The sequence below is a fragment of the Emydura macquarii genome, unplaced genomic scaffold (assembly GCF_026122565.2).
Source record: "Emydura macquarii macquarii isolate MOO-44397 ecotype Brisbane River unplaced genomic scaffold, CSIRO-AGI_Emac_v2 contig_2277, whole genome shotgun sequence".
Taxonomy (NCBI): Eukaryota; Metazoa; Chordata; order Testudines; family Chelidae; genus Emydura; species Emydura macquarii.
Genome location: NW_027132414.1, coordinates 14951 through 39926, shown reverse-complemented (window position 1 = coordinate 39926; position 24976 = coordinate 14951). Strand labels below are relative to the sequence as shown.

At 52.0% G+C, this 24976-nt stretch overlaps 1 pseudogene; it reads right to left on the bottom strand.

Annotated features, from left to right (window-relative positions):
* Positions 1-18743: 18743 nt before the first annotated feature.
* LOC137161199 (H-2 class II histocompatibility antigen, E-S beta chain-like) lies at positions 18744-22632 on the bottom strand (annotated as a pseudogene).
* Positions 22633-24976: the final 2344 nt, after the last annotated feature.

Sequence of the window (24976 nt, the reverse complement as noted above, 5' to 3'; positions counted from 1 at the left end):
CATTCTCTGTCCCCATGCAGGTGGCACCTCAATCATTCTCCTCTGGGGAATATGTGGAGCTTTTTGAGCCATGAGCCATCTGTACAAGTTTCACCTTCACAAAATTTTTATCAGACCACGTCATTACCTTGGTTTTCTCAGGTGCTAGCCATGGCTTCTTCTGTGCAGCTCTTGAAGCTGCAGAAGCGGGTGGAGCCTGTCTCATTGTTTTTGCTTTTCTCCTTTCATGGTTGAAATTAACTTTTGCTTCTACATTTAAAACATTTGCAACATTTTATGCACATAAATATGGTGTGTATATAAAATGGTTAAAAACTCTTTATTAGCATGTGTTGCTTTGTTGCTTCTCATAGTATGATACTTTTGATGCTCTTTCTGGCCTTGCTCACGTAACAGTTTGTGTAATTCTGCTGCTGGCTTCTGTTGAAATGCTTGGTCATGTTCCCACAGCATCTCACCATCCGTTTGTTTTCAGAGCGACACACTGGTCCCAAACCTCTCAGCTCCCCTGCTGATTCCACCAGACTGCCTTTGTTTTCTTTGCTGCCCCAGTTAGGCAGGCACCTGAATTTGAAAAGTTTCCTTTTTTGTCCATAAAGTCTTTTTGCTAATTTCTAACCATTTTGGACCAAACCCTAGTGACTGGAGAGGGGGTGAAATTTTACACTTGGCAGAATAATAAACTAAATATCATTACACAGTTGCATACAAAAGGGAAATGCTCTAGATTGCAAAATAATGCAGCAAGAGGCTCAGGGTTACATCTATTGAAAATGCTGTTTAATAATAGTTAGTTTCTTGATAAGCCAAGTGTTACATTTCCCCAGTCCTGCAGTCACTGGGTTCCCATGTTACCTGTCATCTCTGTGTTCCTGTGGAGCCCTGGTGCAGTACCCAGCCTGTCTGACTCATGAAGAACTCCCCCTGCGTCTGCTTGAACCAGAACTGATCAGAAGAAAGACTTACAACGAGCAATAAAAGGTAGTAGGAGACACACTCTAAATGCCCCTCCGGGCAAGGGTGACAGGATTAAGGCAACTCCCTTACTCTCATTTTCATCAAAGATGGGACATGGAGGCATCTCCATTAGCATTCAGAGGGGAAAACAGAGGTTCCAAGGCAGGGACCGCACTGAAATACAAGGGACACAGGAAACACACTGATAAAACTACAGAGACCCCAGAACATAATCCTAATAAATGAGCGCACCCCAAGGTGAAGAGCAAATCTGGTAACATCAACTGTTTCCCCTTCTAAGACACCTGTAACCCTGTCAAACAAGAAAAAAAGATTCATTGGCTTTGGTTTGTTCTTGGCAAACACAGTCTGGCTAGTCCTTATAATCCTGTTATCCTCCAGGTGCTTACACGCTGATTGTTTCATAATTTGTTCCAGTATCTTTCCAGGTGCCCTGGGTCCTCTTTCTTCCCCTTTTTATAGATAGGTTTTGCTCAGAATCAAGTCTAAAATGGCTGTCCCGAATATCTCCTCCCAGCTTTCTGAAACCAAAAGCTGTCCCCACTACATTCCAAGAACACACTGATTATTTTGTGTTTTCTCCTAATACATTTCCGACAGATGTCTAGGTAGGTAACGTCCCCCATTTTTACCAGGTCTTGTGTTTTGAAACTTGCTGGCGTTCTCTGTCTACACAGACATTCAGAATGGCAGGAGAAAGGGACACGGAGAAAGGGAATAGGAAGTATTATTTACCCGGTCACATACCACAAGAACCAGGAACCACCCAATGAAATTAACAGGCAGCAGGTTTAGAACAAATAAAGGGAAGTTCTTCTCCACCCAATACATTGTTAACCTGTGGCACTCATTACCAGGGGATGATGTGAAAGCCAGTTAGGTTCAAAAAATAATTAGAAAAGCTCATGGAGGATTGGTCCATCAATGTCTGTTATTCACAATGGTTATGGACGCAGCTCCATTCTCTGGGCATCTCTAAGCCTCTCACTGACAGAAGCTGGGAATGGGCGACAGTGGATGGATCACTTGAGAATTGCTTGTTCTGTTCTTTTCTTCTGAAGCAACAGGCACTGGCCACTGTCGGAAGACAGGACACTGGGCTAGATGGACCGTGGGTCTGACCCCGTCTGGCCGTTCTTATGTTCATGTGATTATTGTTTCCTCCGAGGAATTGTTTGGCGCACAAAGGAAAATGAATACTGAGAGACGGAAGTTCCAAACATGTTTGTTACTCTGAAATATTAAAAGAAATTGCTTAAAAAACTCATATAATAGGCCGGGTTTGAAATGACTAAACCATGAAGAGCTTCTGCTCAGCAAAGAATGAAAGAAAAGCTCGATGGACCAATGTCACCTGCTGGGTAGTGATCGTAGCCACAGAGAAAGTAACAGGCCAGCTGGTGGCACGTGCACGATAGAAAATTGGAGGACTGCTGTCCGCCAGCGAACCATAAAACAGGGCATATAAACTGGGGTGAACACGGTGGAGTTCAGAGAACTGAACCCATCAATGGAGCTGGAGAAAGTGTTAGTTTTACACTGGAAAATCAAATCCCATCTTCTGCCCAGCTGTGCTAGTAATAATAGTAATAGGAAGAAAAGCAGAGTTAATGGAACCATCTACGTTGCCAAAGAGTTTTTGTTAAAGCTGGGAACAGGAGGGAAAATAGCAGGAAAAACAGCTGGGATGAGGTGGGAGAAAGTTGGGGCAGCTTGGGGAAAGATCTGCAGTGGCAAGACTGGATCAGAGAATCTCACAGGCCCAGCTCCAGAACATCATGGCGGTGCTGGCGTTCTCTGTCCACACAGACATTCAGCAGAGCAGAGGCAGGGGTGAGGCTGGGCGGGTTGTTTTCTTTGCTGAATTGGATGCCTGTGCAGAACAAGACGGGCTTGAGGCCTAGGCTGAGGCTGAACTGCCAGATGCAGAGGTGTGGCCTGGCCTCCACAGTCACCTGGATTGACACCTCTTCCTCCCGGGCTTCTGCACCACGAGGATGCTTTTCCTGCCCTCCTCAGCCTAGAGGGAGAACCGGAACTGGGTGATGAGTTTGGTGAGTTCTCCAGCCCCAAGAGACGTCCCATGGAGATGCTCCAGTTGTGCTTGATGTTGGACATCTGTGCAGCCCACCTTGATAACCACAGCCTGAATTCTGCTCTGGAATCATTGGGGGGGGGGGACAGGGAGGGTTGAATCTGCTGCCGAAACGTAAAGAATTTCTCAGCCTGAATACAGAATCAATTTTTCAGTATTCACCAAGTTTTGGGGGTTGAATTTCCTTGGTTTTTTCCCTGGTTGGGCATTTATAGAAGTGTAAAAAAGAGGACAAAAGAAGCAAAGCAGGGGGGAGCCGGGAAGGGCCTGGGTATTGGGGCCCCTGGGGAGACAAGGGTGGGTTGTTTAGCTTTGGGACAATGTTTTCATTGGAAATGTTCAGCCGGCTCCAGTGCGGTGAGATTTAACGCATGTGCTGAGACAGGAACCCCAGTGGGGATTCTCCGGCCCGTGCTAGCCATGGTTTGGGCCAGGAGCTGATTAACACCGATTAACCTTGATGTCAGAATCGTCGATAACGGAGCATCCACTCCTCCCCTTTGGTAAATTGTCCCAATGGTGAATTACTCTCACTGTTTATCACGTACGCCTTATTTCCCTTCTGAATTTGTCTACCTCAACTTGAAGCCACGTGCATGAGGCCTTTCTCTGCTTGATTAAAGATCAATATCCATTCCCGCTTCGGTACTGATAGACTGGGATCACGTCTCCCCTTAACCGTCTCTTCGTTAAACTGAATAGATTGAGCTCCTCGAGTCAGTCCCTAGACAGCAGCTTTTCTATTTCCATCAGAGGCCGATGGCATGGTGTGGTGCCCACGGAGATAAGCGTCTCCCACCCCCCTGTCTGGAGGAATTTGTTTCAAAACAGGCTCCCTTTGAATGACCTGTTTTTAACCACGGAAAACTGTTTTCTGTGTATCCACATAACTCCTCCCCTGTTTTCCATTAACACATCACGCCCTGATGAAGAGGCTGAGCGGGACGCAGGCTTTCATTACGCAGGACCTTGTGGGGGGATCTCTGACTGTTCCCCTGCATAGTTCGGGGCATCCACAGGTCACAGTAACATCTGGGCATCACAGCCACTTTCTTCTTTCATCACTTCGAAGGCCAGAAGGAATCATCCCATCACCCGGCCTGACCCTCTGCAGAGCACAGGCCAAGAGGGGTCATCCAGGTGTGATTTCAACAGGCTTTAGTTAGACTGAAGTGTTTCAGTCCGAAGGAGGCTAGGCTGTTGTGGCCACCGGCAGAGAACCGGAAGGACCGAGGGGCTGATTCGCTGGGAGATAATCGCAGGGGGTGACTCCTGCCCCACACTGAAGAGGACCCCCCCACCCCACTCCAAGTCTCTGCCAATCTGACCTTTCCCACGTCAATTCTGATGGTTATTTGGAGCCACCAGCCAGGCACCTGGACACAGGTTTCGTGGTGCCACCTCCAAGCCCTGGCCCACACTGTCCCGTGTCCCCATCTCCAGCTGTGGATGATCCCTGATGCTTTGGAGGAAGGTGGAAAAGAAGCCCAGAATACGGGAAGTCAATGGGGCATCAGGCTAACTCTTCCAGCCTGACCCCTGCCGGGAAAGCCCTGAAGCATGACATTTGATTAGAATAATTGTCTTCACACAGGGCTGCGAGGGTTCTGAGCATGTTGCACTGCAGTGGTTTAGCTCCTTAAATCCTGTCCCTCCAGTTCATCTAGACGGGAAAGGAACCATGCCCCGTTCCTGCCTCCCTGATATACCAATCCCCCCGCCCTGGGGCCAGGTCAGAGCCAGATCCCCTAAAAGGGGAAAGGCCCCGTGACACATTCACTGACCCGCTCACACACTGGAGAATCTCCAGCCCCAGTCGGTTACGTCCTGCTCCCGCCATAGGAAATGCACGAACGGCTACAGATGGGGGATGGGTTGATACGGGGGTGGCCACAATACAGAGCGTGCAGATAAGAGCCTGGCAGGGGCCCCACCTTCTACCACGTGGTCCCAGCAAAGAGCCGATCATGGTGATGGGCAGACCTGGGGACCCGTTAACACAGACCAAAGAGCTCGATTGGCCTGTGTCGGAGTGTCGGCCCCAGCTCTGCAGATCGGCATTCAAGGGCCCTAACAGAGCTGTGGCGTTGCCTGATTTTCGCTGCTTAACCTTTTTGTGTCTAGACTGGGGTTATCAGCTGGCCACATAATCTGACCAGAAGATCAGACAGTTCTTTGTCCCAGAATCAGGCTACATGGAGTTTTGCAAGGACCCTTGGGGTCTGGAACAAAGACACCCCCGCTAAGAACCAAAATAAAGCCTCCTCGATTTTTATGGAGCTCAGATAGAACGATAATCAAATGGATAAAGATCCATGCAAATTCCAAAGACAATAATGTTATTCTAGAGAAACATGTGGTCGGGTGTCCCATAAAGGTTTTGTAGGAATAGATTCACACCCTTCCTTGATAACCTGGTGATATGAGACAAAGGACCAGCCCCATCCCTGTGTACTGATGTCCCGGTTCCTCAGTTCTCCAGTGGGAGGTGGAGATCTGCAGAACGGCTCAGGAGCTCAGAGCTGTAGAAAGACTATAACAATAGGACCAAGATAAACTAAACATAAGACACAAGACACTTTTTTCTTAACACGGTGGGGCTGCCCCTCTTATACTGACATCTACGGGTGCCCCTACCCATTACCATTATACCTATTTCTAACCCTAACCCCTTACAGTAACCTGATCCCAAAACACTAACCATAACCCATATCCCTGAACTTGACTCTAACCATAACCCTAAGCCCTAACCATAACCACTTATCTTAACCACTAAACCTAACCGTAACCCCTAGCCCTAGCCCTAAACCCCATCCCTAATCCTAAACCGTAACTATAACCCAGAAACATAACACTAACCCCTAACCCTAACCCTAATACCTAACCATAACACCTATGACTAACCCTAATCCTGACCCATAACACGAACCCCTAACCATAAACACTAATCCTAACCATAACTGATAACCCTAAATGTAACTCTTAATACTAAGACCTAACCCTAAGTCCTAACCCTAAGCCTAACACCTAAGAACTAACCCTAAGCACTAACCCCTAATCATTAAATGTAACCCCAACCCCTAATGATAACCGTAACCTTAACCCCTACCCCATAAACCTAACCCCTACCCCATAAACCTAAACCCCAACCCCCTATCCCTAACCATAACACCAATGCCAAACCCTGACCCTAACTGCTAACCCTAACCCCTAACCATAACCAATAACCCTAACGGTAACCCCTATCCCCTAAAGCAAACCCTAACCTCTACCCTCTAAAACTAACCCTTAACCATAACCACTAACTCTAACCCCGTACACTAACCATTACTCTAACACCTAACCAAAGCCCCTAAATGTAACCCCTAACACTAACACTAACCCTAGCTATAACCATAACCCTAACCCCTAACCATAACCAATAACTCTAACCCCTTACCTAACACTAACCCCGAACCCTAACTCTAACCCTAACTTATGTTTTCGAGCAAACCCGGTCTGTGATGTTTCTCGCTGGCCCTCGAACGTGAATACAGAACGCAGGCCCCCGACCCCCCACTCTTTCTTGGACATCTGTAACCCTTCCCTTGGTATTTGCTTTTCAAGGTGACTCTGGGGGACCCTGGTCTGTGACAGGAAAGCCCAGAGCATCGTCTCCTATGGCAAAACTGATGGGTCAGCACCCAACGTGTTCACCAAGGTCTCCAAATACGTCTCCGGGAACAAGAAAACTCTGCAAGTTGAAACCTTAGAGGAGAGCCTCCATCTCCTCTAGCGTGACTGGAGAGAGAGACAGGCATTGTAGAACGATGGATGGATGGATGGACATTGCAGAAGGATGGATGAATGGATGGATGGATGGATGGACGTGGCAGATAAGAAGACAGACACCTGAATATTGTAGAAGAAAAGATGGACAGAGAGCTATCGTGTTCCAGAGATATGAACAAACAACCAATCAAGCAGATCCTCCAGTCAGAACCAAGCTTGTTCCACCACCCGCCTTCTCCACCATGTTTGCTGGGTCATTCCAAGCCCTGCCTTGTCTGACCCCAAATAAAGGTACACAATTAACACGTCACCTTCCCAGGCCCTCAATGACTTTGAGGAGCCACAAAACCTGGGGAGCAGCCGCTGCAGCAACCGGGCTGAACCACATGGGGAGGATGGGGGAAACGAGGACTCAGGTGTAAATGCAGAGTTGTTTTGTGTAGGCTGGACAATAGGAACTGGTCATTCCTGGCTATGGGCGAAAGTGTTCCTTCAGAGCAGACAGACTCACAGTGCAGACCAGGCAGATTCAGGCCAGGCCTATCGAGATACCTCATAAAGGATTCCCATGGCTCAGTCTGTCTTGGTCTGATGCCAACCACAGGTTGGGCGGAGTCTCCTGGCGATTCAGGCTCCCTGGGCTGCAACCTGTGGAGGAAGAAAAGTGAGTGATGCCCCCACACAGCGCCCTAGTGCCCTTCCTGTCCCCCCACACCTGCCCCCCACACATCGCCCCCTATCAGCCCTCCTGCACCCCATACCTGTCCTAGTGCCCGTCCTGCCTCCCACACCTGCCCCCTTGCAGTGCAGCGCCCCCTAGTGTCCCCCCTGAGCCTTCCCACCGTCACGTGAGATCCCAGGGGCTGCGTGCTGAGCCCCATCTGGATATAGGGTCGTGGCTGGGGTCCCCGTTGTTGCCTCCACACACCCTGGCTGCAGGGGGTCAGGAGTGAGCCCCAGGAAGCTGGTCTCCAGTTGAGCCAATTCCTGCTATTGTGGGGATCTTTCCTTGCTTGTACACTACCCCGGTAGAGTTGGTTAACAAAAGGATCTGAGTCCCTGCTCCCGCTCCCTTTACCCAGAGGCCCCACTTGACCTCGAGGGCTCCTCTCCCACTCCCCTGTGTGACGGGGTGCCCGTAACCCCGACAAGGCCAGGCCCAGGATTTCTGGGGCTCAACCCCCAATCTTGCCGTGGTCCCTTAGGGCAGGGGCTAGGGTGTCCCCACTCCGGGTACTAACTCTGCACTGGGCTCTTCCCTGAAACACTGATCAGTGCACACAATACAAAGCAACACAATTTATTACACAAACAGCAATCAAATTAATTAAAAAATAAGAAAAGAGTAAAAAGGTTAAAAGGAAACATCCCAGCACTGCCCCTGGCCTGGGGCACCACAAACAGTGTCTCTGCGGTTCACAGTCTGTGTCACACGTCGCAGGCCCACTGTCCAGGCCCTGGCTATGCTGCAGGAATGCAGAGTCAGCCCCCTGCTCTGCCAGTAGCCGCACACTCCCAGAGTCCCCTTCGCTCTGCCCAGCTGCTCACCGCACCCAGCTCCAGAGGGCTCCTGCCCCAGCTCGCTCTGCTCCGTGCAGCTCTGCTTCGCTTTCTGGGATGCCCCTCTGCTCTGCTGCTGTAGGTCGGGTCAGCTCGGCTCCATTCAGTTTTCTGTGCTCTGCTCTGGCTGCTTTGTCCTTAGCTCTGGTCAGTTCTGCCCCTGCACCCCCAGCAGGCAGCTCCAGCTCACAGGGAGGGCTGGGCTCTCCCCACCTCCTGGCTCTCTCATTAACCTTCCCGCCCTGTCACTCATGCTGACGTGAGTTGGCCTCTCTCCACTGGCCCTGGGGGCTGTGTCCGCTCCAGGGTCCTGCTTCCTCCAGAGATGCCGACCAAAAAGACCCACTAAGTTTCAGTAAGGGGCTAATAGACCCCTTACATTTGGCTTCCGTTGCAGATGGCCAGAAGGGGCCGTATCGCCCGGCGCAGACACAGCCAGGGACCCTCGACTCTGCATCACACACAACTGGGCTGGCAAGAGGCGCCTCGTCCATGGCAGCTTTTTGCCCGAATGCCACCGAGGGACCAGACATGGAGTCAGCTGTGCCAGGACTAGCGACCTGGACTGGAGCCACATGGACCATCTCTGGCAAAGGGAAGGTGCTGCAGGGTGGCAAATAAGATCAAAATCCCTGAGGTCACAGGGTGGGATGTACCTCTCCATCCTGTGCTCCTTCCCACCCTCCAATCACTCTATGCCCCGTAGCTCCCGGCCCCCCCAAACCTCCCTATTTCCATTCTCTGTCCCTATGCAGGCGGCACCTCAATCATTCTCCACTGGGGAATTTCTGGTGCTTTTTGATGCATGAGCCATCCAAACAAGTTTCACCCGCACAAAGTTTTTTATCGGAGCCATGTCATTGCCTCGGTTTTCTGAAGTGCTACCCATGGCTTCTTCTGTGCAGCTCTTGAAGCTGCAGAAGCAGATGGAGCTTGTTTCATTGTTTTTGCTTTTCACCTTTCCTGGTAGGAAATTAATTTTGGCTTGTACATTTAAAATGTATATGCTACATTGTATGTATATTGAGTGATTATGTACATTGTATATATGGTGTGTATATAAAATGATTAAAAACTCTTTATTAACACGTGTTGTTTCGTTGTTTCTCATAGTACGATACTTTCGATGCTCATTCTGGCCTTGCTCATGTAACAGTTTGTGTAATTCTGCTGCTGGTTTCTGTTGAAATGCTTGGTCATGTTCCCACAGTGTCTCACTATCCGTTTGTTATCAGAGCGACGCACTAGCCCCAAACCTCTCAGCTCCCCTGCTGATTCCACCAAACTGCCTTTGGTTTCTTTGCTGCCCAGCTAGGCAGGCACCTGAATTTGAAAAGTTTCCTTTTTCGTCCATAAAGTCTTTCTGCTAATTTCTAACAGTTTTGGACCAAACCCTAGTGACTGGAGAGGGGTGAAATTTTACACTTGGCAGAATAATAAACTAAATATCATTACACAGTTGCATACAAAAGGGAAATGCTCTAGATTGCAAAATAATGCACCAAGAGGCTCAGGGTTACATCTATTGAAAATGCTGTTTAATAATAGTTAGTTTCTTGATAAGCCAAGTGTTACATTTCCCCAGTCCTGCAGTCACTGGGTTCCCCATGTTACCTGTCATCTCTGTGTTCCTGTGGAGCCCTGGTGCAGTACCCAGCCTGTCTGTCTAACGAAGAAATCCCCCTGCGTCTGCTTGAACCAGAACTGATCAGAAGAAAGACTTACAAAGAGCAATAAAAGGCAGTAGGAGACACACCTAAACCCCTCCGGGCAAGGGTGACAGGATTAAGGCAACTCCCTTACTCTCATTTTCATCAAAGATGGGACATGGAGGCATCTCCATTAGCATTCAGAGGGGAAAACAGAGGTTCCAAGGCAGGGACCGCACTGAAATACAAGGGACACAGGAAACACACTGATAAAACTACAGAGACCCCAGAACATAATCCTAATAAATGAGCGCACCCCAAGGTGAAGAGCAAATCTGGTAACATCAACTGTTTCCCCCTTCTAAGACACCTGTAACCCTGTCAAACAAGAAAAAAAGATTCATTGGCTTTGGTTTGTTCTTGGCAAACACAGTCTGGCTAGTCCTTATAATCCTGTTATCCTCCAGGTGCTTACACGCTGATTGTTTCATAATTTGTTCCAGTATCTTTCCAGGTGCCCTGGGTCCTCTTTCTTCCCCTTTTTATAGATAGGTTTTGCTCAGAATCAAGTCTAAAATGGCTGTCCCGAATATCTCCTCCGCTTTCTGAAACCAAAAGCTGTCCCCACTACATTCCAAGAACACACTGATTATTTTGTGTTTTCTCCTAATACATTTCCGACAGATGTCTAGGTAGGTAACGTCCCCCATTTTTACCAGGTCTTGTGTTTTGAAACTTGCTGGCGTTCTCTGTCTACACAGACATTCAGAATGGCAGGAGAAAGGGACACGGAGAAAGGGAATAGGAAGTATTATTTACCCGGTCACATACCACAAGAACCAGGAACCACCCAATGAAATTAACAGGCAGCAGGTTTAGAACAAATAAAGGGAAGTTCTTCTCCACCCAATACATTGTTAACCTGTGGCACTCATTACCAGGGGATGATGTGAAAGCCAGTTAGGTTCAAAAAATAATTAGAAAAGTTCATGGAGGATTGGTCCATCAATGTCTGTTATTCACAATGGTTATGGACGCAGCTCCATTCTCTGGGCATCTCTAAGCCTCTCACTGACAGAAGCTGGGAATGGGCGAGAGTGGATGGATCACTTGAGAATTGCTTGTTCTGTTCTTTTCTTCTGAAGCAACAGGCACTGGCCACTGTCGGAAGACAGGACACTGGGCTAGATGGACCGTGGGTCTGACCCCGTCTGGCCGTTCTTATGTTCATGTGATTATTGTTTCCTCCGAGGAATTGTTTGGCGCACGAAGGAAAATGAATACTGAGAGACGGAAGTTCCAAACATGTTTGTTACTCTGAAATATTAAAAGAAATTGCTTAAAAAACTCATATAATAGGCCGGGTTTGAAATGACTAAACCATGAAGAGCTTCTGCTCAGCAAAGAATGAAAGAAAAGCTCGATGGACCAATGTCACCTGCTGGGTAGTGATCGTAGCCGCAGAGAAAGTAACAGGCCAGAAATCTGAGAGCTGGTGACAAGTGTGCGATAGAAAATTGGAAGACTGCCCTCCTCCAGCAAACTATAAAACAGGGGATATAAATTGGGGTGAACATGGTGGACTTCAGAGAACTGAACCCATCAATGGAGCTGGAGAAAAGTGTTAGTTTTACACTGGAAAATCAAATCCCATCTTCTGCCCAGCTGTGCTAGTAATAATAGTAATAGGAAGAAAAGCAGAGTTAATGGAACCATCTTCGTTGCCAAAGAGTTTTTGTTAAAGCTGGGAACAGGAGGGAAAATGGCAGGAAAAACAGCTGGGATGAGTGGGAGAAAGTTGGGGCAGCTCGGGGAAAGATCTGAAGTGGCAAGACTGGATCAGAGAATCTCACAGGCCCAGCTCTAGAACATCATGGCGGTGCTGGCGTTCTCTGTCCACACAGACATTCAGCAGAGCAGAGGCAGGGGTGAGGCCAGGCGGGTTGTTTTCTTTGCTGAATTGGATGCCCGTGCAGAACAAGACGGGCTTGAGGCCTAGGCTGAGGCTGAACTGCCAGATGCAGAGGTGTGGCCTGGCCTCCACAGTCACCTGGATTGACACCTCTTCCTCCCAGGGCTTCTGCACCACGAGGATGCTTTTCCTGCCCTCTCAGCCTAGAGGGAGAACCGGAACTGGGTGATGAGTTTGGTGAGTTCTCCAGCCCCAAGGGACGTCCCATGGAGATGCTCCAGTTGTGCTTGATGTTGGACATCTGTGCAGCCCACCTTGATAACCGCAGCCTGAATTCTGCTCTGGAATCATTGGAGGGGCAAGGGGGGGTTGAATCTGCTGCCGAAACGTAAAGAATTTCTCAACCTGAATACAGAATCAATTTTTCAGTATTCACCAAGTTTTTTGGGTTGAATTTCCTTGGTTTTTTCCTGGTTGGGCATTTATAGAAGTGTGAAAAAGAGGACAAAAGAAGCAAAGCAGGGGGGAGCCGGGAAGGGCCTGGGTATTGGGGCCGCTGGGGAGACAAGGGTAGGTTGTTTAGCTTTGGGACAACGTTTTCATTGGAAACGTTCAGCCGGCTCCAGTGTGGTGAGCTTTAACGCATGTGCTGAGACAGGAACCCCAGTGGGGATTCTCCGGCCCGTGCTAGCCATGGCTTGGGCCAGGGGCTGATTAACGCCGATTAACCTTGATGTCAGAATCGTCGATGACGGAGCATCCACTCCTCCCCTTTGGTAAATTGTCCCAATGGTGAATTACTCTCACTGTTTATCACGTACGCCTTATTTCCCTTCTGAATTTGTCTACCTCAACTTGAAGCCACGTGCATGAGGCCTTTCGCTGCTAGATTAAAGATCAATATCCATTCCGGCTTCGGTACTGATAGACTGGGATCACGTCTCCCCTTAACCGTCTCTTCGTTAAACTGAATAGATTGAGCTCCTCGAGTCAGTCCCTAGACAGCAGCTTTTCTATTTCCAACAGAGGCCAGTGGCATGGTGTGGTGCCCACAGAGATAAGTGTCTCCCACCCCCGTGTCTGGAGGAATTTGTTTCAAAACAGGCTCCCTTTGAATGACCTGTTTTTAACCACGGAAAATTGTTTTCTGTGTATCCACATAACTCCTCCCCTGTTTTCCATTAACACATCACGCCCTGATGAAGAGGCTGAGCAGGACGCAGGCTTTCATTACGCAGGACCTTGTGGGGGGATCTCTGACTGTTCCCCTGCATAGTTCAGGGCATGCACAGGTCACAGTAACATGTGGGTATCACAGCCACTTTCTTCTTTCATCACTTCGAAGGCCAGAAGGAATCATCCCATCACCCGGCCTGACCGTCTGCAGAGCACAGGACAAGAGGGGTCATCCAGGTGTGATTTCAACAGGCTTTAGTCAGACTGAAGCGTTTCACTCCGAAGGAGGCTAGGCTGTTGTGGCCACTGGCAGAGAACTGGAAGGACCGAGGGGCTGATTTGCTGGGAGATGATCACAAGGGGTGACTCCTGCCACACACTGAAGAGGACCCCCCACCCCACTCCAAGTCTCTGCCAATCTGACCTTCCCCATGTCAATTCTGATGATTATTTGGAGCCACCAGCAAGGCACCTGGACACAGGTTTCTCGGTGCCACCTCCGAGCCCTGGCCCACACTGTCCCGTGTCCCCATCTCCAGCTGTGGATGATCCCTGATGCTTTGGAGGAAGGTGGAAAAGAATCCCAGAATATGGGAAGTCAATGGGGCATCAGGCTAACTCTTCCGGCCTGACCCCTGCCGGGAAAGCCCTGAAGCATGACATTGGATTAGAATAATTGTCTTCACACAGGGCTGCGAGGGTTCTGAGCATGTTGCGCTGCAGTGGGTTAGCTCCTGAAATCCTGTCCCTCCAGTTCATCTAGACGTGAAAGGAACCATGCCCCATTCCTGCCTCCCTGATATGCCAATCCCTCCGCCCCGGGGCCGGGTCAGAGCCAGATCCCCTAAAAGGGGAAAGGCCCCGTGACACATTCACCGACCCGCTCACAAACTGGAGAATCTCCAGCCCCAGTCGGTTATATCCTGCTCCCGCCATAGGAAATGCACGAACGGCTACAGACGGGGAACGGGTTGATACGGGGGTGGCCACAATACAGAGCGTGCGGATAAGAGCCTGGCAGGGGCCCCACCTTCTACCGTGTGATCCCAGCAAAGAGCCGATCATGGGGGTGGGCAGACCTGGGGACCCGTTAACACAGACCAAAGAGCTCGATTGGCCCGTGTCGGAGTGTCGGCCCCAGCTCTGCAGGTCGGCATTCAAGGGCCCTAACAGAGCTGTGGCGTTGCCTGATTTTCGCTGCTTAACCTTTTTGTGTCTAGACTGGGGTTATCAGCTGCCCAGAAGATCAGACAGTTCTTTGTCCCAGAATCAGGCTACACGGAGTTTTGCAAGGACCCTTGGGGTCTGGCACAAAGACACACCCCCTAAGAACCGAAATAAAGCCTCCTAGATTTTTATGGAGCTCGGATAGAACGATAAAGATCCATGCAAATTCCAAAGACAATAATGTTATTCTAGAGAAACATGTGGTCGGGTGTCCCATAAAGGTTTTGGAGGAATAGATTCACACCCTTCCTTGATAACCTGGTGATATGAGACAAAGGACCATCCCCATCCCTGTGTACTGATGTCCCGGTTCCTCAGTTCTCCAGTGGGAGGTGGAGATCTGCAGAACGGCTCAGGAGCTCAGAGCTGTAGAAAGACTATAACAATAGGACCAAGATAAACTAAACATAAGACACAAGACACTTTTTTTCTTAACACGGTGGGGCTGCCCCTCTTATACTGACATCTACGGGTGCCCCTACCCATTACCATTATACCTATTTCTAACCCTAACCCCTTACAGTAACCTGATCCCAAAACACTAACCATAACCCATATCCCTGAACTTGACTCTAACCATAACCCTAAGCCCTAACCATAACCACTTATCTTAACCACTAAACCTAACCGTAACCCCTAGCCCTAGCCCTAAACCCCATCCCTAATCCTAAACCGTAACTATAACCCAGAAACATAACACTAACCCCTAACCCTAACCCTAATACCTAACCATAACACCTATGACTAACCCTGAGCCATAACACGAACCCCTAACCATAAACACTAATCCTAACCATAACTGATAACCCTAAATGTAACTCTTAATACTAAGACCTAACCCTAAGTCCTAACCCTAAGCCTAACACCTAAGAACTAACCCTAAGCACTAACCCCTAATCATTAACCGTAACCCCAACCCCTAATGATAACTGTAACCTTAACCCCTACCCCATAAACCTAACCCTTACCCCATAAACCTAAACCCCTACCCCCTATCCCTAACCATAACACCAATGCCAAACCCTGACCCTAACTGCTAACCCTAACCCCTAACCATAACCAATAACCCTAACGGTAACCCCTATCCCCTAAAGCAAACCCTAACCTCTACCCTCTAAAACTAACCCTTAACCATAACCACTAACTCTAACCCCGTACACTAACCATTACTCTAACACCTAACCAAAGCCCCTAAACGTAACCCCTAACACTAACACTAACCCTAGCTATAACCATAACCCTAACCCCTAACCATAACCAGTAACTCTAACCCCTTACCTAACACTAACCCCGAACCCTAACTCTAACCCTAACCTATGTTTTCGAGCAAACCCGGTCTGTGATGTTTCTCGCTGGCCCTCGAACGTGAATACAGAACGCAGGCCCCCGACCCCCCACTCTTTCTTGGACATCTGTAACCCTTCCCTTGGTATTTGCTTTTCAAGGTGACTCTGGGGGGCCCTGGTCTGTGACAGGAAAGCCCAGAGCATTGTCTCCTATGGCAAAACTGATGGGTCAGCGCCCAACGTTTTCACCAGGGTCTCCAAATATGTCTCCGGGATCAAGAAAACTCTGCAAGTTGAAACCTTAGAGGGGAGCCTCCATCTCCTCTAGCGTGACTGGAGAGAGAGACAGGCATTGTAGAACGATGGATGGATGGATGGACATTGCAGAAGGATGGATGGATGGATGGATGTGGCAGATAAGAAGACAGACGCCTGAATATTGTAGAAGAAAAGATGGACAGAGAGCTACCGATGTTCCAGAGAAATGAACAAACAACCAATCAAGCCGAGATCTCCCTCCAGTCAGAACCAACCTTCTTCCACCACCCGCCTTCTCCACCATGTTTGTTGGGTCATTCCTCGCCCTGCCTTGTCTGACCCCAAATAAAGTTACACAATTAACGCGTCACCTTCCCAGGCCCTCAATGACCTTGAGGAGCCACAAAACCTGGAGCAGCCGCTGCAGCAACCGGGCTGAACCACATGGGAGAGGATGGGTAAACGATGACTCAAGGGTGTATGCCAGAGTTGTTTTGTGTAGGCTGGACAATAGGAACTGGTCATTCCTGGCTATGGGCGGTGTTCCTTCGAGGGAGCTCACAGTGCAATCAGGCAGATTCAGTGTTTTGCATACCCATAAAGGATTCATTACTGGTATTGGTCTGATAACTGCTGAGCTAGGGGTGTGCATTAACTTCGGGAGCAGAGATTCCCCCATCATGCCATGCTTCACTGCTTCTCTGCTCCCAGAGTTCAGTGCAGTCCCTGCCTTGGAACCCCTGCTCTCCCCTCTGAATGCTAATGGAGATGCCTCCATGTCCCATCTTCGATTCAAATGAGGCTAGGGGAGTTGCCTTAATCCTGTCACCCTTGTCCAAAGGGGTTTAGGTGCGTCTACCACTTCCTTTTCATTGCTCTTTGTAAGTCTTTCTTCAGATCGGTTCTGGTTCAGGCAGAGGTGGGGGAGTTCTTCATGAGTCAGACACAGGCTGGGTACTGTGCCAGGGTTCCCCAGGAACACAGAGCTGACAGGTAACACGGGGAACCAGTGTCTGCAAGACTGGTGAAATTTAACACTTGGCATATTAAGAAATTAAATATTATTAAACAGTATTTTTACAGATGTAACCCTGAGCCATTTGTTGCATTATTTTGCAATCTAGGGCATTTCCCTTTTGTATACAGCAGTGTAATGATATTTAGTTTATTATTCTACCAAGTGTAAAATTTCCCCGCTCTCCAGTCACTAGGGTTTGGTCCAAATGGTTGCAAAGTAGCTAAAAGACTTTATGGACGATAAAGGAAACTTTTCTAATTCAGGAGCCTGCCAAGGTGGGGAAGCAAAGAAACCAAAGGCAGTTTGGTGGAATCAGCAGGGGAGCTGAGATGTTTGTGTAAGCAAGGTCTGAGTGTCTGCGTAAAGGGGGGCACATTATTTGCATGGGCTTTGTATCTGCATGAGTACAATTAAGTACTTAGCATAATTTATCTAGGTGCGGAGCATAATGGGAAATGGTTAGCAGGGCTGGGTTTGGGTTACAAACCACTTTTGTGTTAACTGCTGGGGTAATGAAATGTTGTCCTTCAGTTGTATGAACAGATGTCAGCAAAACTGTGCTTAGTCTGTTAGGATAGAACACTTTGCCCTAAACTAGACAGAGATCCCCAGGGTGGCAGACCGATGTTTCAGCCTGGAAAAGGTGGAGGAGTCTCCTATTGGGATTGTAGGGGTCAAGTGAAAGGGCTGTCCCCCTGGGGGCAGGGAGTGACTTTCACCTCCCATTGTTGAAAGGTACACTTAATGACTCACCTTGGAGTCTTTTGTCTCTTGGAAGCAGGGACATTTCCTGTATGACAGCAGAAGGTTTACCTAGGAGCTGAAATCATTAGGAGCTGAAATCACTCAGAGCTGAACTTTGCCTGACCACTAACAGAGCTGCGTGGGCAACAGGCAACTCTGGTGGGAGGCTAGCACAGTCAGTGCCAGCCCAGTCAACAAGGGGGCTAGCACAGTCAGTGCCAGCCCAGGGTGGCCAGTGGAGGGGCGGCACAGTCGGTGCCAGCCCAGGGCAGCCAGCGGTTGGCAGAGGGGCCGACACAGTTGGTGCCAGCCCGGCCAGTGGTCGGCGGGAGCCAGGTGCGGTTGGTGCCAGCAGTCGGTGGAAGATCGGTGTGGTTGTAGCCAGCGGTGTGGGACTCAGTGAGGCCCACAGGCGATAGGAGACAGCAGCAGAGGGGGCCTGGACAAGCCTGTGTTGGACCGGTGCGGCCTACGGGGCAGAGTCACACCTGAGAGGTGGACATTGCAACTACGACAGTCAGTACAGGGGCAAGAAGGAAGGGAGAGGCGAAGGACACGCCCTGCACTCTGGGATGGGTTTGGGCTCATTGAGTTCATGTACTCTCTTTGCACTGTTTCCCAAACCAGTGCGGTGTTATCTCTGTTTTGCTATTAAAAGGTTTCTTTCTACACTCAGACTCTGTGCTTGCGAGAGGGGAAGCATTGCCCTTTGGAAAGCGCCCAGGGGATAGTGTGTAATTTCCTAGGTGACTGGGTGGGGGCTCGAGCCAGTTTGGTGTTGTGTCATTTACAGGGACCCCTAGATACAGAACCTGGCCCTTGCTGCTGCCGACTTGGTCTGGCAGAAGGAATAGATTTGGAATTAGGGTGTCGCTCTGAAAATAAACGGAGAGAGAGACGCTGTGGGGACATGACCAAGCATTTCAACAGAAGCCAGCAGCAGAATTACTCAATCTGTTACATGAGCAAGGCCAGAATGAGCATCGAAAGTATCATACTGTGAGAAACAACAAAACAACACGTGGTAATAAAGAGTTTTTAACCATTTTATATACACACAATATATACAATGTACATAACCAGTCTATATACATACAATGTAGCATCTACATTTTAAATGTAGCAGCCAAAATTAATTTCCTACCCTGAAAGGTGAAAAGCAAAAACAATGAAACAAGCTCCACCTGCTTCTGCAGCTTCAAGAGCTGCACAGAAGAAGCCATGGGTAGGATCTGAGAAAACAAAGGCAATGACGTGGCTCCGATAAAAAACTTTGTGCAGGTGAAACTTGTGTTAATTGATCATGCCTCAAAAAGCACCAGAAATTCCCCAGTGGAGAATGATTGAGGTGCCGCCTGCACAGGGACAAAGAATGGAAATAGGGGGAGGTTTGGGGGGGCTGGGAGCTACGGGGCATAGGGTGATTGGAGGGTGGGAAGGAGAACAGGATGGAGAGATCCATCCCACACTGTGACCTCAGGGATTTTGATCTTATTTGCCACCCCGCAGCACCTTCCCTTTGCCAGAGATGGTCCATGTGGCTCCAGTCCAGGTCGCTAGTCGTGGCACAGCCGGCTCCATGTCTGGTCACTCAGTGGCATTCGGGCAAAAAGCTGCCATGGACGAGGCGCTTCCTGCCGGCTCAGTTGTGTGTGACGCAGAGTCGAGGGTCCCTGGCTGTGTCTGCGCCGGGCGATACGGCCCCTTCTGGCCACCTGCAGCGGAAGCCAAATGTAAGGGGTCTATTAGCCCCTTACTGAAACTTAGTGGGTCTTTTTGGTCGGCATCTCTGGAGGAAGCAGGACCCTGGAGTGGACACAGCCCCCAGGGCCAGTGGAGAGAGGCCAACTCAGGTCAGCCTGAGTGACAGGGCGGGCAGGCTAATGAGAGAGCCAGGAGGTGGGGGGAACCCAGCCCTCCCTGTGAGCTGGAGCTGCCTGCTGGGGGTGCAGGGGCAGAACTGACCGGAGCTAAGGACAAAGCAGATATAGCAGAGCACAGAAAACTGAATGGAGCCAGCTGACCCGACCTACAGCAGCAGAGCAGAGGGGCATCCCAGAAAGTGAAGCAGAGCTGCACGGAGCAGAGCGAGCTGGGGCAGGAGCCCTCTGGAGCTGGGTGCGGTGAGCAGCTGGGCAGAGCGAAGGGGACTCTTGGAGTGTGTGGCTACTGGCAGAGCAGGGGGCTGACTCTGCATCCCTGCAGCGTAGCCAGGGCCTGGACAGTGGGCCTGCAACGTGTGACAGACTGTGAACCCCAGAGACACTGTGTGTGGTGCCCCAGGCCAGGGGGCAGTGCTGGGATGTTTCCTTTAACCTTTTTACTCTTTTCTTATTTTTTGAATTAATTTGATTGCTGTTTGTGTAATAAATTGTGTTGCTTTGTATTGTGTGCACTGATCAGTGGGTCAGGGAAGTGCCCAGTGCAGAGTTAGTACCCGAAGTGGGGACACCCTAGCCCCTGCCCTAAGGGACCACGGCAAGATTGGGGGTTGATCCCCAGAAATCCTGGGCCCAGCCTTGTCGGGGTTACGGGCACCCCGCCACACAGTGGAGTGGGAGAGGAGCCTTCGAGGTCAAGTGGGGCCTCTGGGTAAAGGGAGCGGGAGCAGGGACTCAGATCCTTTTGCTAGCCAACTCTACCGGGGTAGTGTACAAGCAAGGAAAGATCCCCACAATAGCAGGAATTGTCTCAACTGGAGACCAGCTTCCTAGGGCTCACTCCTGACCCCCTGCAGCCAGGGTGTGTGGAGGCAACATTGGGGACCCCAGCCATAACCCTATATCCAGATGGGGCTCAGCACGGAGCCCCTGGGATCGCATGCGATGGTGGGAAGGCTCAGGGGGGACACTAGGGGGCACTGCACTGCAAGGGGGCAGGTGTGGGAGGCAGGACGGGCACTAGGAGGCACTGTGCGGGGGTCAGGTATGGGGTGCAGGAGGGCTGCTAGGGGGCGATGTGTGGGGGGCAGGTGTGGGGGGACAGGAAGGGCACTAGGGCGCTGTGTGGGGGCATCACTCACTTTTCTTCCTCTTCAGGTACCAGCCCAGGGCCCCAACTCCCAGCACAGCAAGGAGGGCGCCAGCCACGATCGCCGGGAGATCCGCCCAACCTGTGGCCTTGGCATCTGGAAATGCCCCAAGACAGACTGAGCCATGGGCCCCCCAAAGCCCCTGTGCCCCTCTCCTCCCATGGGTCCTGCCCCCTGTCCCAATAGGCCTGGCCTAGAATCCTTCCTTCCCCCGGTCTGGCTGCCCCCCTGCCACCCGTCTGTCTGCCCTGCAGCTGGACACCCCCTTTTCTGTCTCCCCTACCCTGAGCCCCTCAAACCCTCTCTCCCCTCCCCCCAGTGCCTCTCTCTGTCTACCCAGCCCCTGGTGCCCCCCAAACTCCACCTCTGCATTTCCCACCTCCCTCTTCCCCCCATCCCTTGTGTCCATCTCCCCCTCAGTAGAAGGCACCCCCACTGCTCCCCCCGCCCTGCTCCCCCAGTACTCACCCCAGGTCACTCTCAGGGGGGCGTCCCCCAGGCTGCTGTGTCTCACCACACACACGTGCTCTGTGGGGCTGACCCCCTCCTGCCCCAGCTCGATGGACACCCGGACCTGGAAGGTGGGGTCCGCGTTGGGCTGGATCCCGCTGGTCACCTGCTCCCCCTGGGCCCCCCGGCCCCCGCTCCCAGGTCACCTCGATGTCGCGGGGGTAGAAGCCCGTCACGTGGCAGACGAGGCGGTCCGGCCGGTCCTGGGTCCCTGGGACGAGGGCCACGCATGCTGTGGGCCGGGCTGTGGGGAGGGCGAGAAAGGGTCGTGAGTCACAGGGAATGGGACAGCAGGGGCTGCGGGTCGGGAGTGAGGGGCACCGGCCGAGCTGTCACCTGTCTTCTGAGCCGTGAAAGGTGCTGTCATCCTGAACAAGAACCTGCAGTGATGCAGCGTGTGGACTTTCATCGCGGCAAAAGCCTCCCCTTGGCGGTTCCAGCGCTTGGCCATGCGCCAGGCATCCGGGTGCACCGAGAACCAGCGGTTCTGGTCGGCCCGGTACAGCAGCACATCCTCCCCGTTGAGGGAATAGCGGGTGGTGGCTTGGATGGTGTCGGTGCCATCGTCCAACTCACAGCTCTTCAGGATCTGCAAGTAGTAGGGCTCTGGGGGCAGAGGGGCTGCGTCAGACATTCAGCAACTGAGCACAGAGCTGCCCCGATGAGGCAGAGGTGAGGCGACATTCTTCCATGTATGGAAACCAGGAGTCCTGACTCCCAGCCTTGCCGCTCTACGAAACCTCACTCCCCTCCCCGAGAGAGAACCCAGGAGTCCTGTCTTGCAGCCCCATTGCCCCTCTCTAAGCACTAAGTAAGAGGGAAATCACCCCTCTCTGGTGCCCCGTCCCCCATCTCCCTCCAACCTCCTTTCACCCGCCCGCCCGTTCCCTCACTGAGCGCAGGGTGTCAGGTGCTCACCTGTCCTGAGGGAGCTGGTGTTCATCTCCTGCACCAGGCCCTGGTACTCGGTCTCCACCCAGGAGTCCCAGGCCAGGTACCAAGCTCTGCTCTCAGTCCAGAACTGGTGGCCGCCCTGGTCGCCTGCAGAGTATCCGTTGCGGGGATCCATCCTGCCAGTGCCACTGTCATATGCTGAGACCACCAGATCATTCACCCTCATCACATTCAGCCGCTTGGGCAGGCTGGGAGCCTCCCAGGGCGAGATGAGCTGGTAACAGGAAAGACGGTGAACTCCTGTAGGGAGGAGAGAGATGGGATGTGACCCAGACATCCGGGACAGCAACCCGAGGTGCCCTGCAGCACCCAGCTCTCGGGGAAGATGCTGGGATGGGGAATGGGACCCAGGCATCCAGGAGACCAGGGGTCACTTACCAGCCAAAGTGACAGAGCAGAGAGACAGGAGCCAGAAGGAGACCGAGACAGGTTTGGCTTGAGGAGCCATCGCCCTGGACAGGACGGGACGGCCGTTCTACCAGGCAGGTCTGGGGCCAGGCCCCAGAGAGCTGCAGGGGACACGGCTACCTTTCTCTGCACTGAGCTGTCTGCTGCTCTGACAGGAACCACAAAAGGGGAAACCCAGACGCACAAGCCAAGCAAACTTCAGTATAGACAAACCCACCGTCATGTCCCCGCCCAGCTCACTGCACCTCAGGGAGCGTTGTTCCCCAGCACTGCAACAAAGATCAAACCCCTCCTGCTGCTGGCTCCAACTTACCTCTGTTGTTACACGTTTCCTGTATGGGGAGGTTTTTCTCTGAGACAGCAGAGCAATCCTGAGCTGCTCTGACCCCCAGTCGTTGTTACAGTTGGCCAGGGCTTTCCAGAGACACAGGAGTTAGTGGGTCGTGTCCTTCGGTCTTAGTGATGCTGCTGGAGCAGTTCCAGCTGCTCAGGGCTTCTGGCCCGGAAGCTCTGGTGTTATCAGCACCGGCTGGGCCTGCCAGTTACCCCGTGTTACCAGGGACGGCCCTTCTTGAAATAGAAAATTGCCTGTCCCGTACTCAGGCAGTTCAAGGCATCTTTAACCCATATTCAAGCATCAGGGGCCAGTTCGCACAGGTGCATCTCTCCACTCCCCGGCCCTTCGGTTCTGCGGAGGGAAATGAGCCGGGGCATCGCTCAAGCGCGCGGGTTGGGAGTGGAAAGATGCACCCGTGAGCGACTCCAGCCTGGCTCTGTCTGCTTTCCCTGTGCAGGCTCTGTCCGGCAGGACGAGTCGACGGGGGCCGTGTGCCCTGGAGCTGGACAGCAGGGCTGGGGTGGGAAAGAGGCTCTGTCTGGCCGGGGGGGTCAGCTCTCCCGGGGTGCAGCCTCCCCGCTCACCGAGTCTCTGCCCACAGCCCCAGTAGAGGGGAGGAGCTGCTGGTCGGAGGCTGATGCGGGGAAAGCAGCAGGAGTGGTTTGATTTTCGTTGCACTGCTGGGGAAAGAGGCTCCCTGTGATGCAGTGAACCGGGCAGGCAAAGGACGGCTGATTTGTCTGCATTGGATTTTGTTCTGCTTGTGGATCTGGGTTTCCTCTCTCGTGTTTCCTGTCAGAGCAGCAGACAGCTCAGCGCAGGTAGGGGCGGACGTGACCCTTCCAGCTCTCTGTGGCCTGGACCCAGACCCTACCCAGTAGAGCGGCCGTCCCGTCCCCTCTAGGGCGATGGCTCCTCAAGCCAAACCTGTCTCGGTCGCCTTCTGGCTCCTGTCTCTCTGCTCCGTCGCCTTGGCTGGTAAGTGACCCCTGGTCTCCCGGATGCCTGGGTCCCATTCCCCATCCCAACATCTTCCTCCAGAGCTGGGCGCTGTGGGGCACCCTCGGGTTGCTGTCCCGGCTGCTGGGGTCCCATTCCCATCCCATCTCTCTCCTTCCTGCAGGGGTTCACCATCTCTCCTATCACCAGCTCATCTCGCCCTGGGCGGCCCCCAACCTGCCCAAGCATTTGATGAACAACCTGGTGTTCTCAGCCTACGACAGGAGCACCAGGAAGATGACTCCCTGCAATGGCTACACCCCGGCCGACCAGGACGGCCACCAGTTCTGGAGAGCGCGCAGCACTCGGTGCCTGGTCTGGGATTCCTGGGTGGAGATCGAGTACCAGGGCCTGGTGCAGGAGATGAACATCAGCTCCCTCTGGGCGGGTGAGCAGCTGAGCCCTTGCGGTCAGCGAGGGGACGGGCAGGCGGCTGAAAGGAAGTTGGGGGAAGATGGGGGATGGGACACCAGAGGGGGTGATTTCCCTTGTACTTAGTGCTTAGAACGAGGCAATGGGGCTGGAAGCCAGGACCCCTGGGTTCTATCTCAGAGAGGGGAAGGGAGTGATATCCAGTGGTTAGAGCAGAGGGGCGCTGGGTTGCCGCACTCCTGGTTCTATCCTGAGCTCTGCGAGAGGAGTAGGGTCCAGCGGCGAGGCTGGGAGTCAGGACTCCCGGATTCCATACATGGAAGAACTTCACCTCACTGGGGCAGCTCCGTGCTCAGCTGCTGAGTGGCTGACGCAGCCCCTCTGCCCCCAGTGCCCTACTACCTGCAGATCCTGCAGAGCTGTGAGTTGGAAGATGGCACCGGAGCGGCGCGAGCCACCACCAGATATTCCCTCGATGGGCAGGACGTGCTGCAGTACCGGGCCAACCAGAACTGATGGTTCTCCATGCACCCAGCCACCTGCCATGTGGGGAGGAAGAGAGGGGGCCACTGGGGGCTCAAGGGAGGGGAAGCAAAGAACGGGGTGTCTAGCTGCGGGACAGACACACAGGTGGAAGAGGGGGCAGCCCGACCAGGAGAGGGAAGATGCTAGCCCAGGTATAGACCCATGG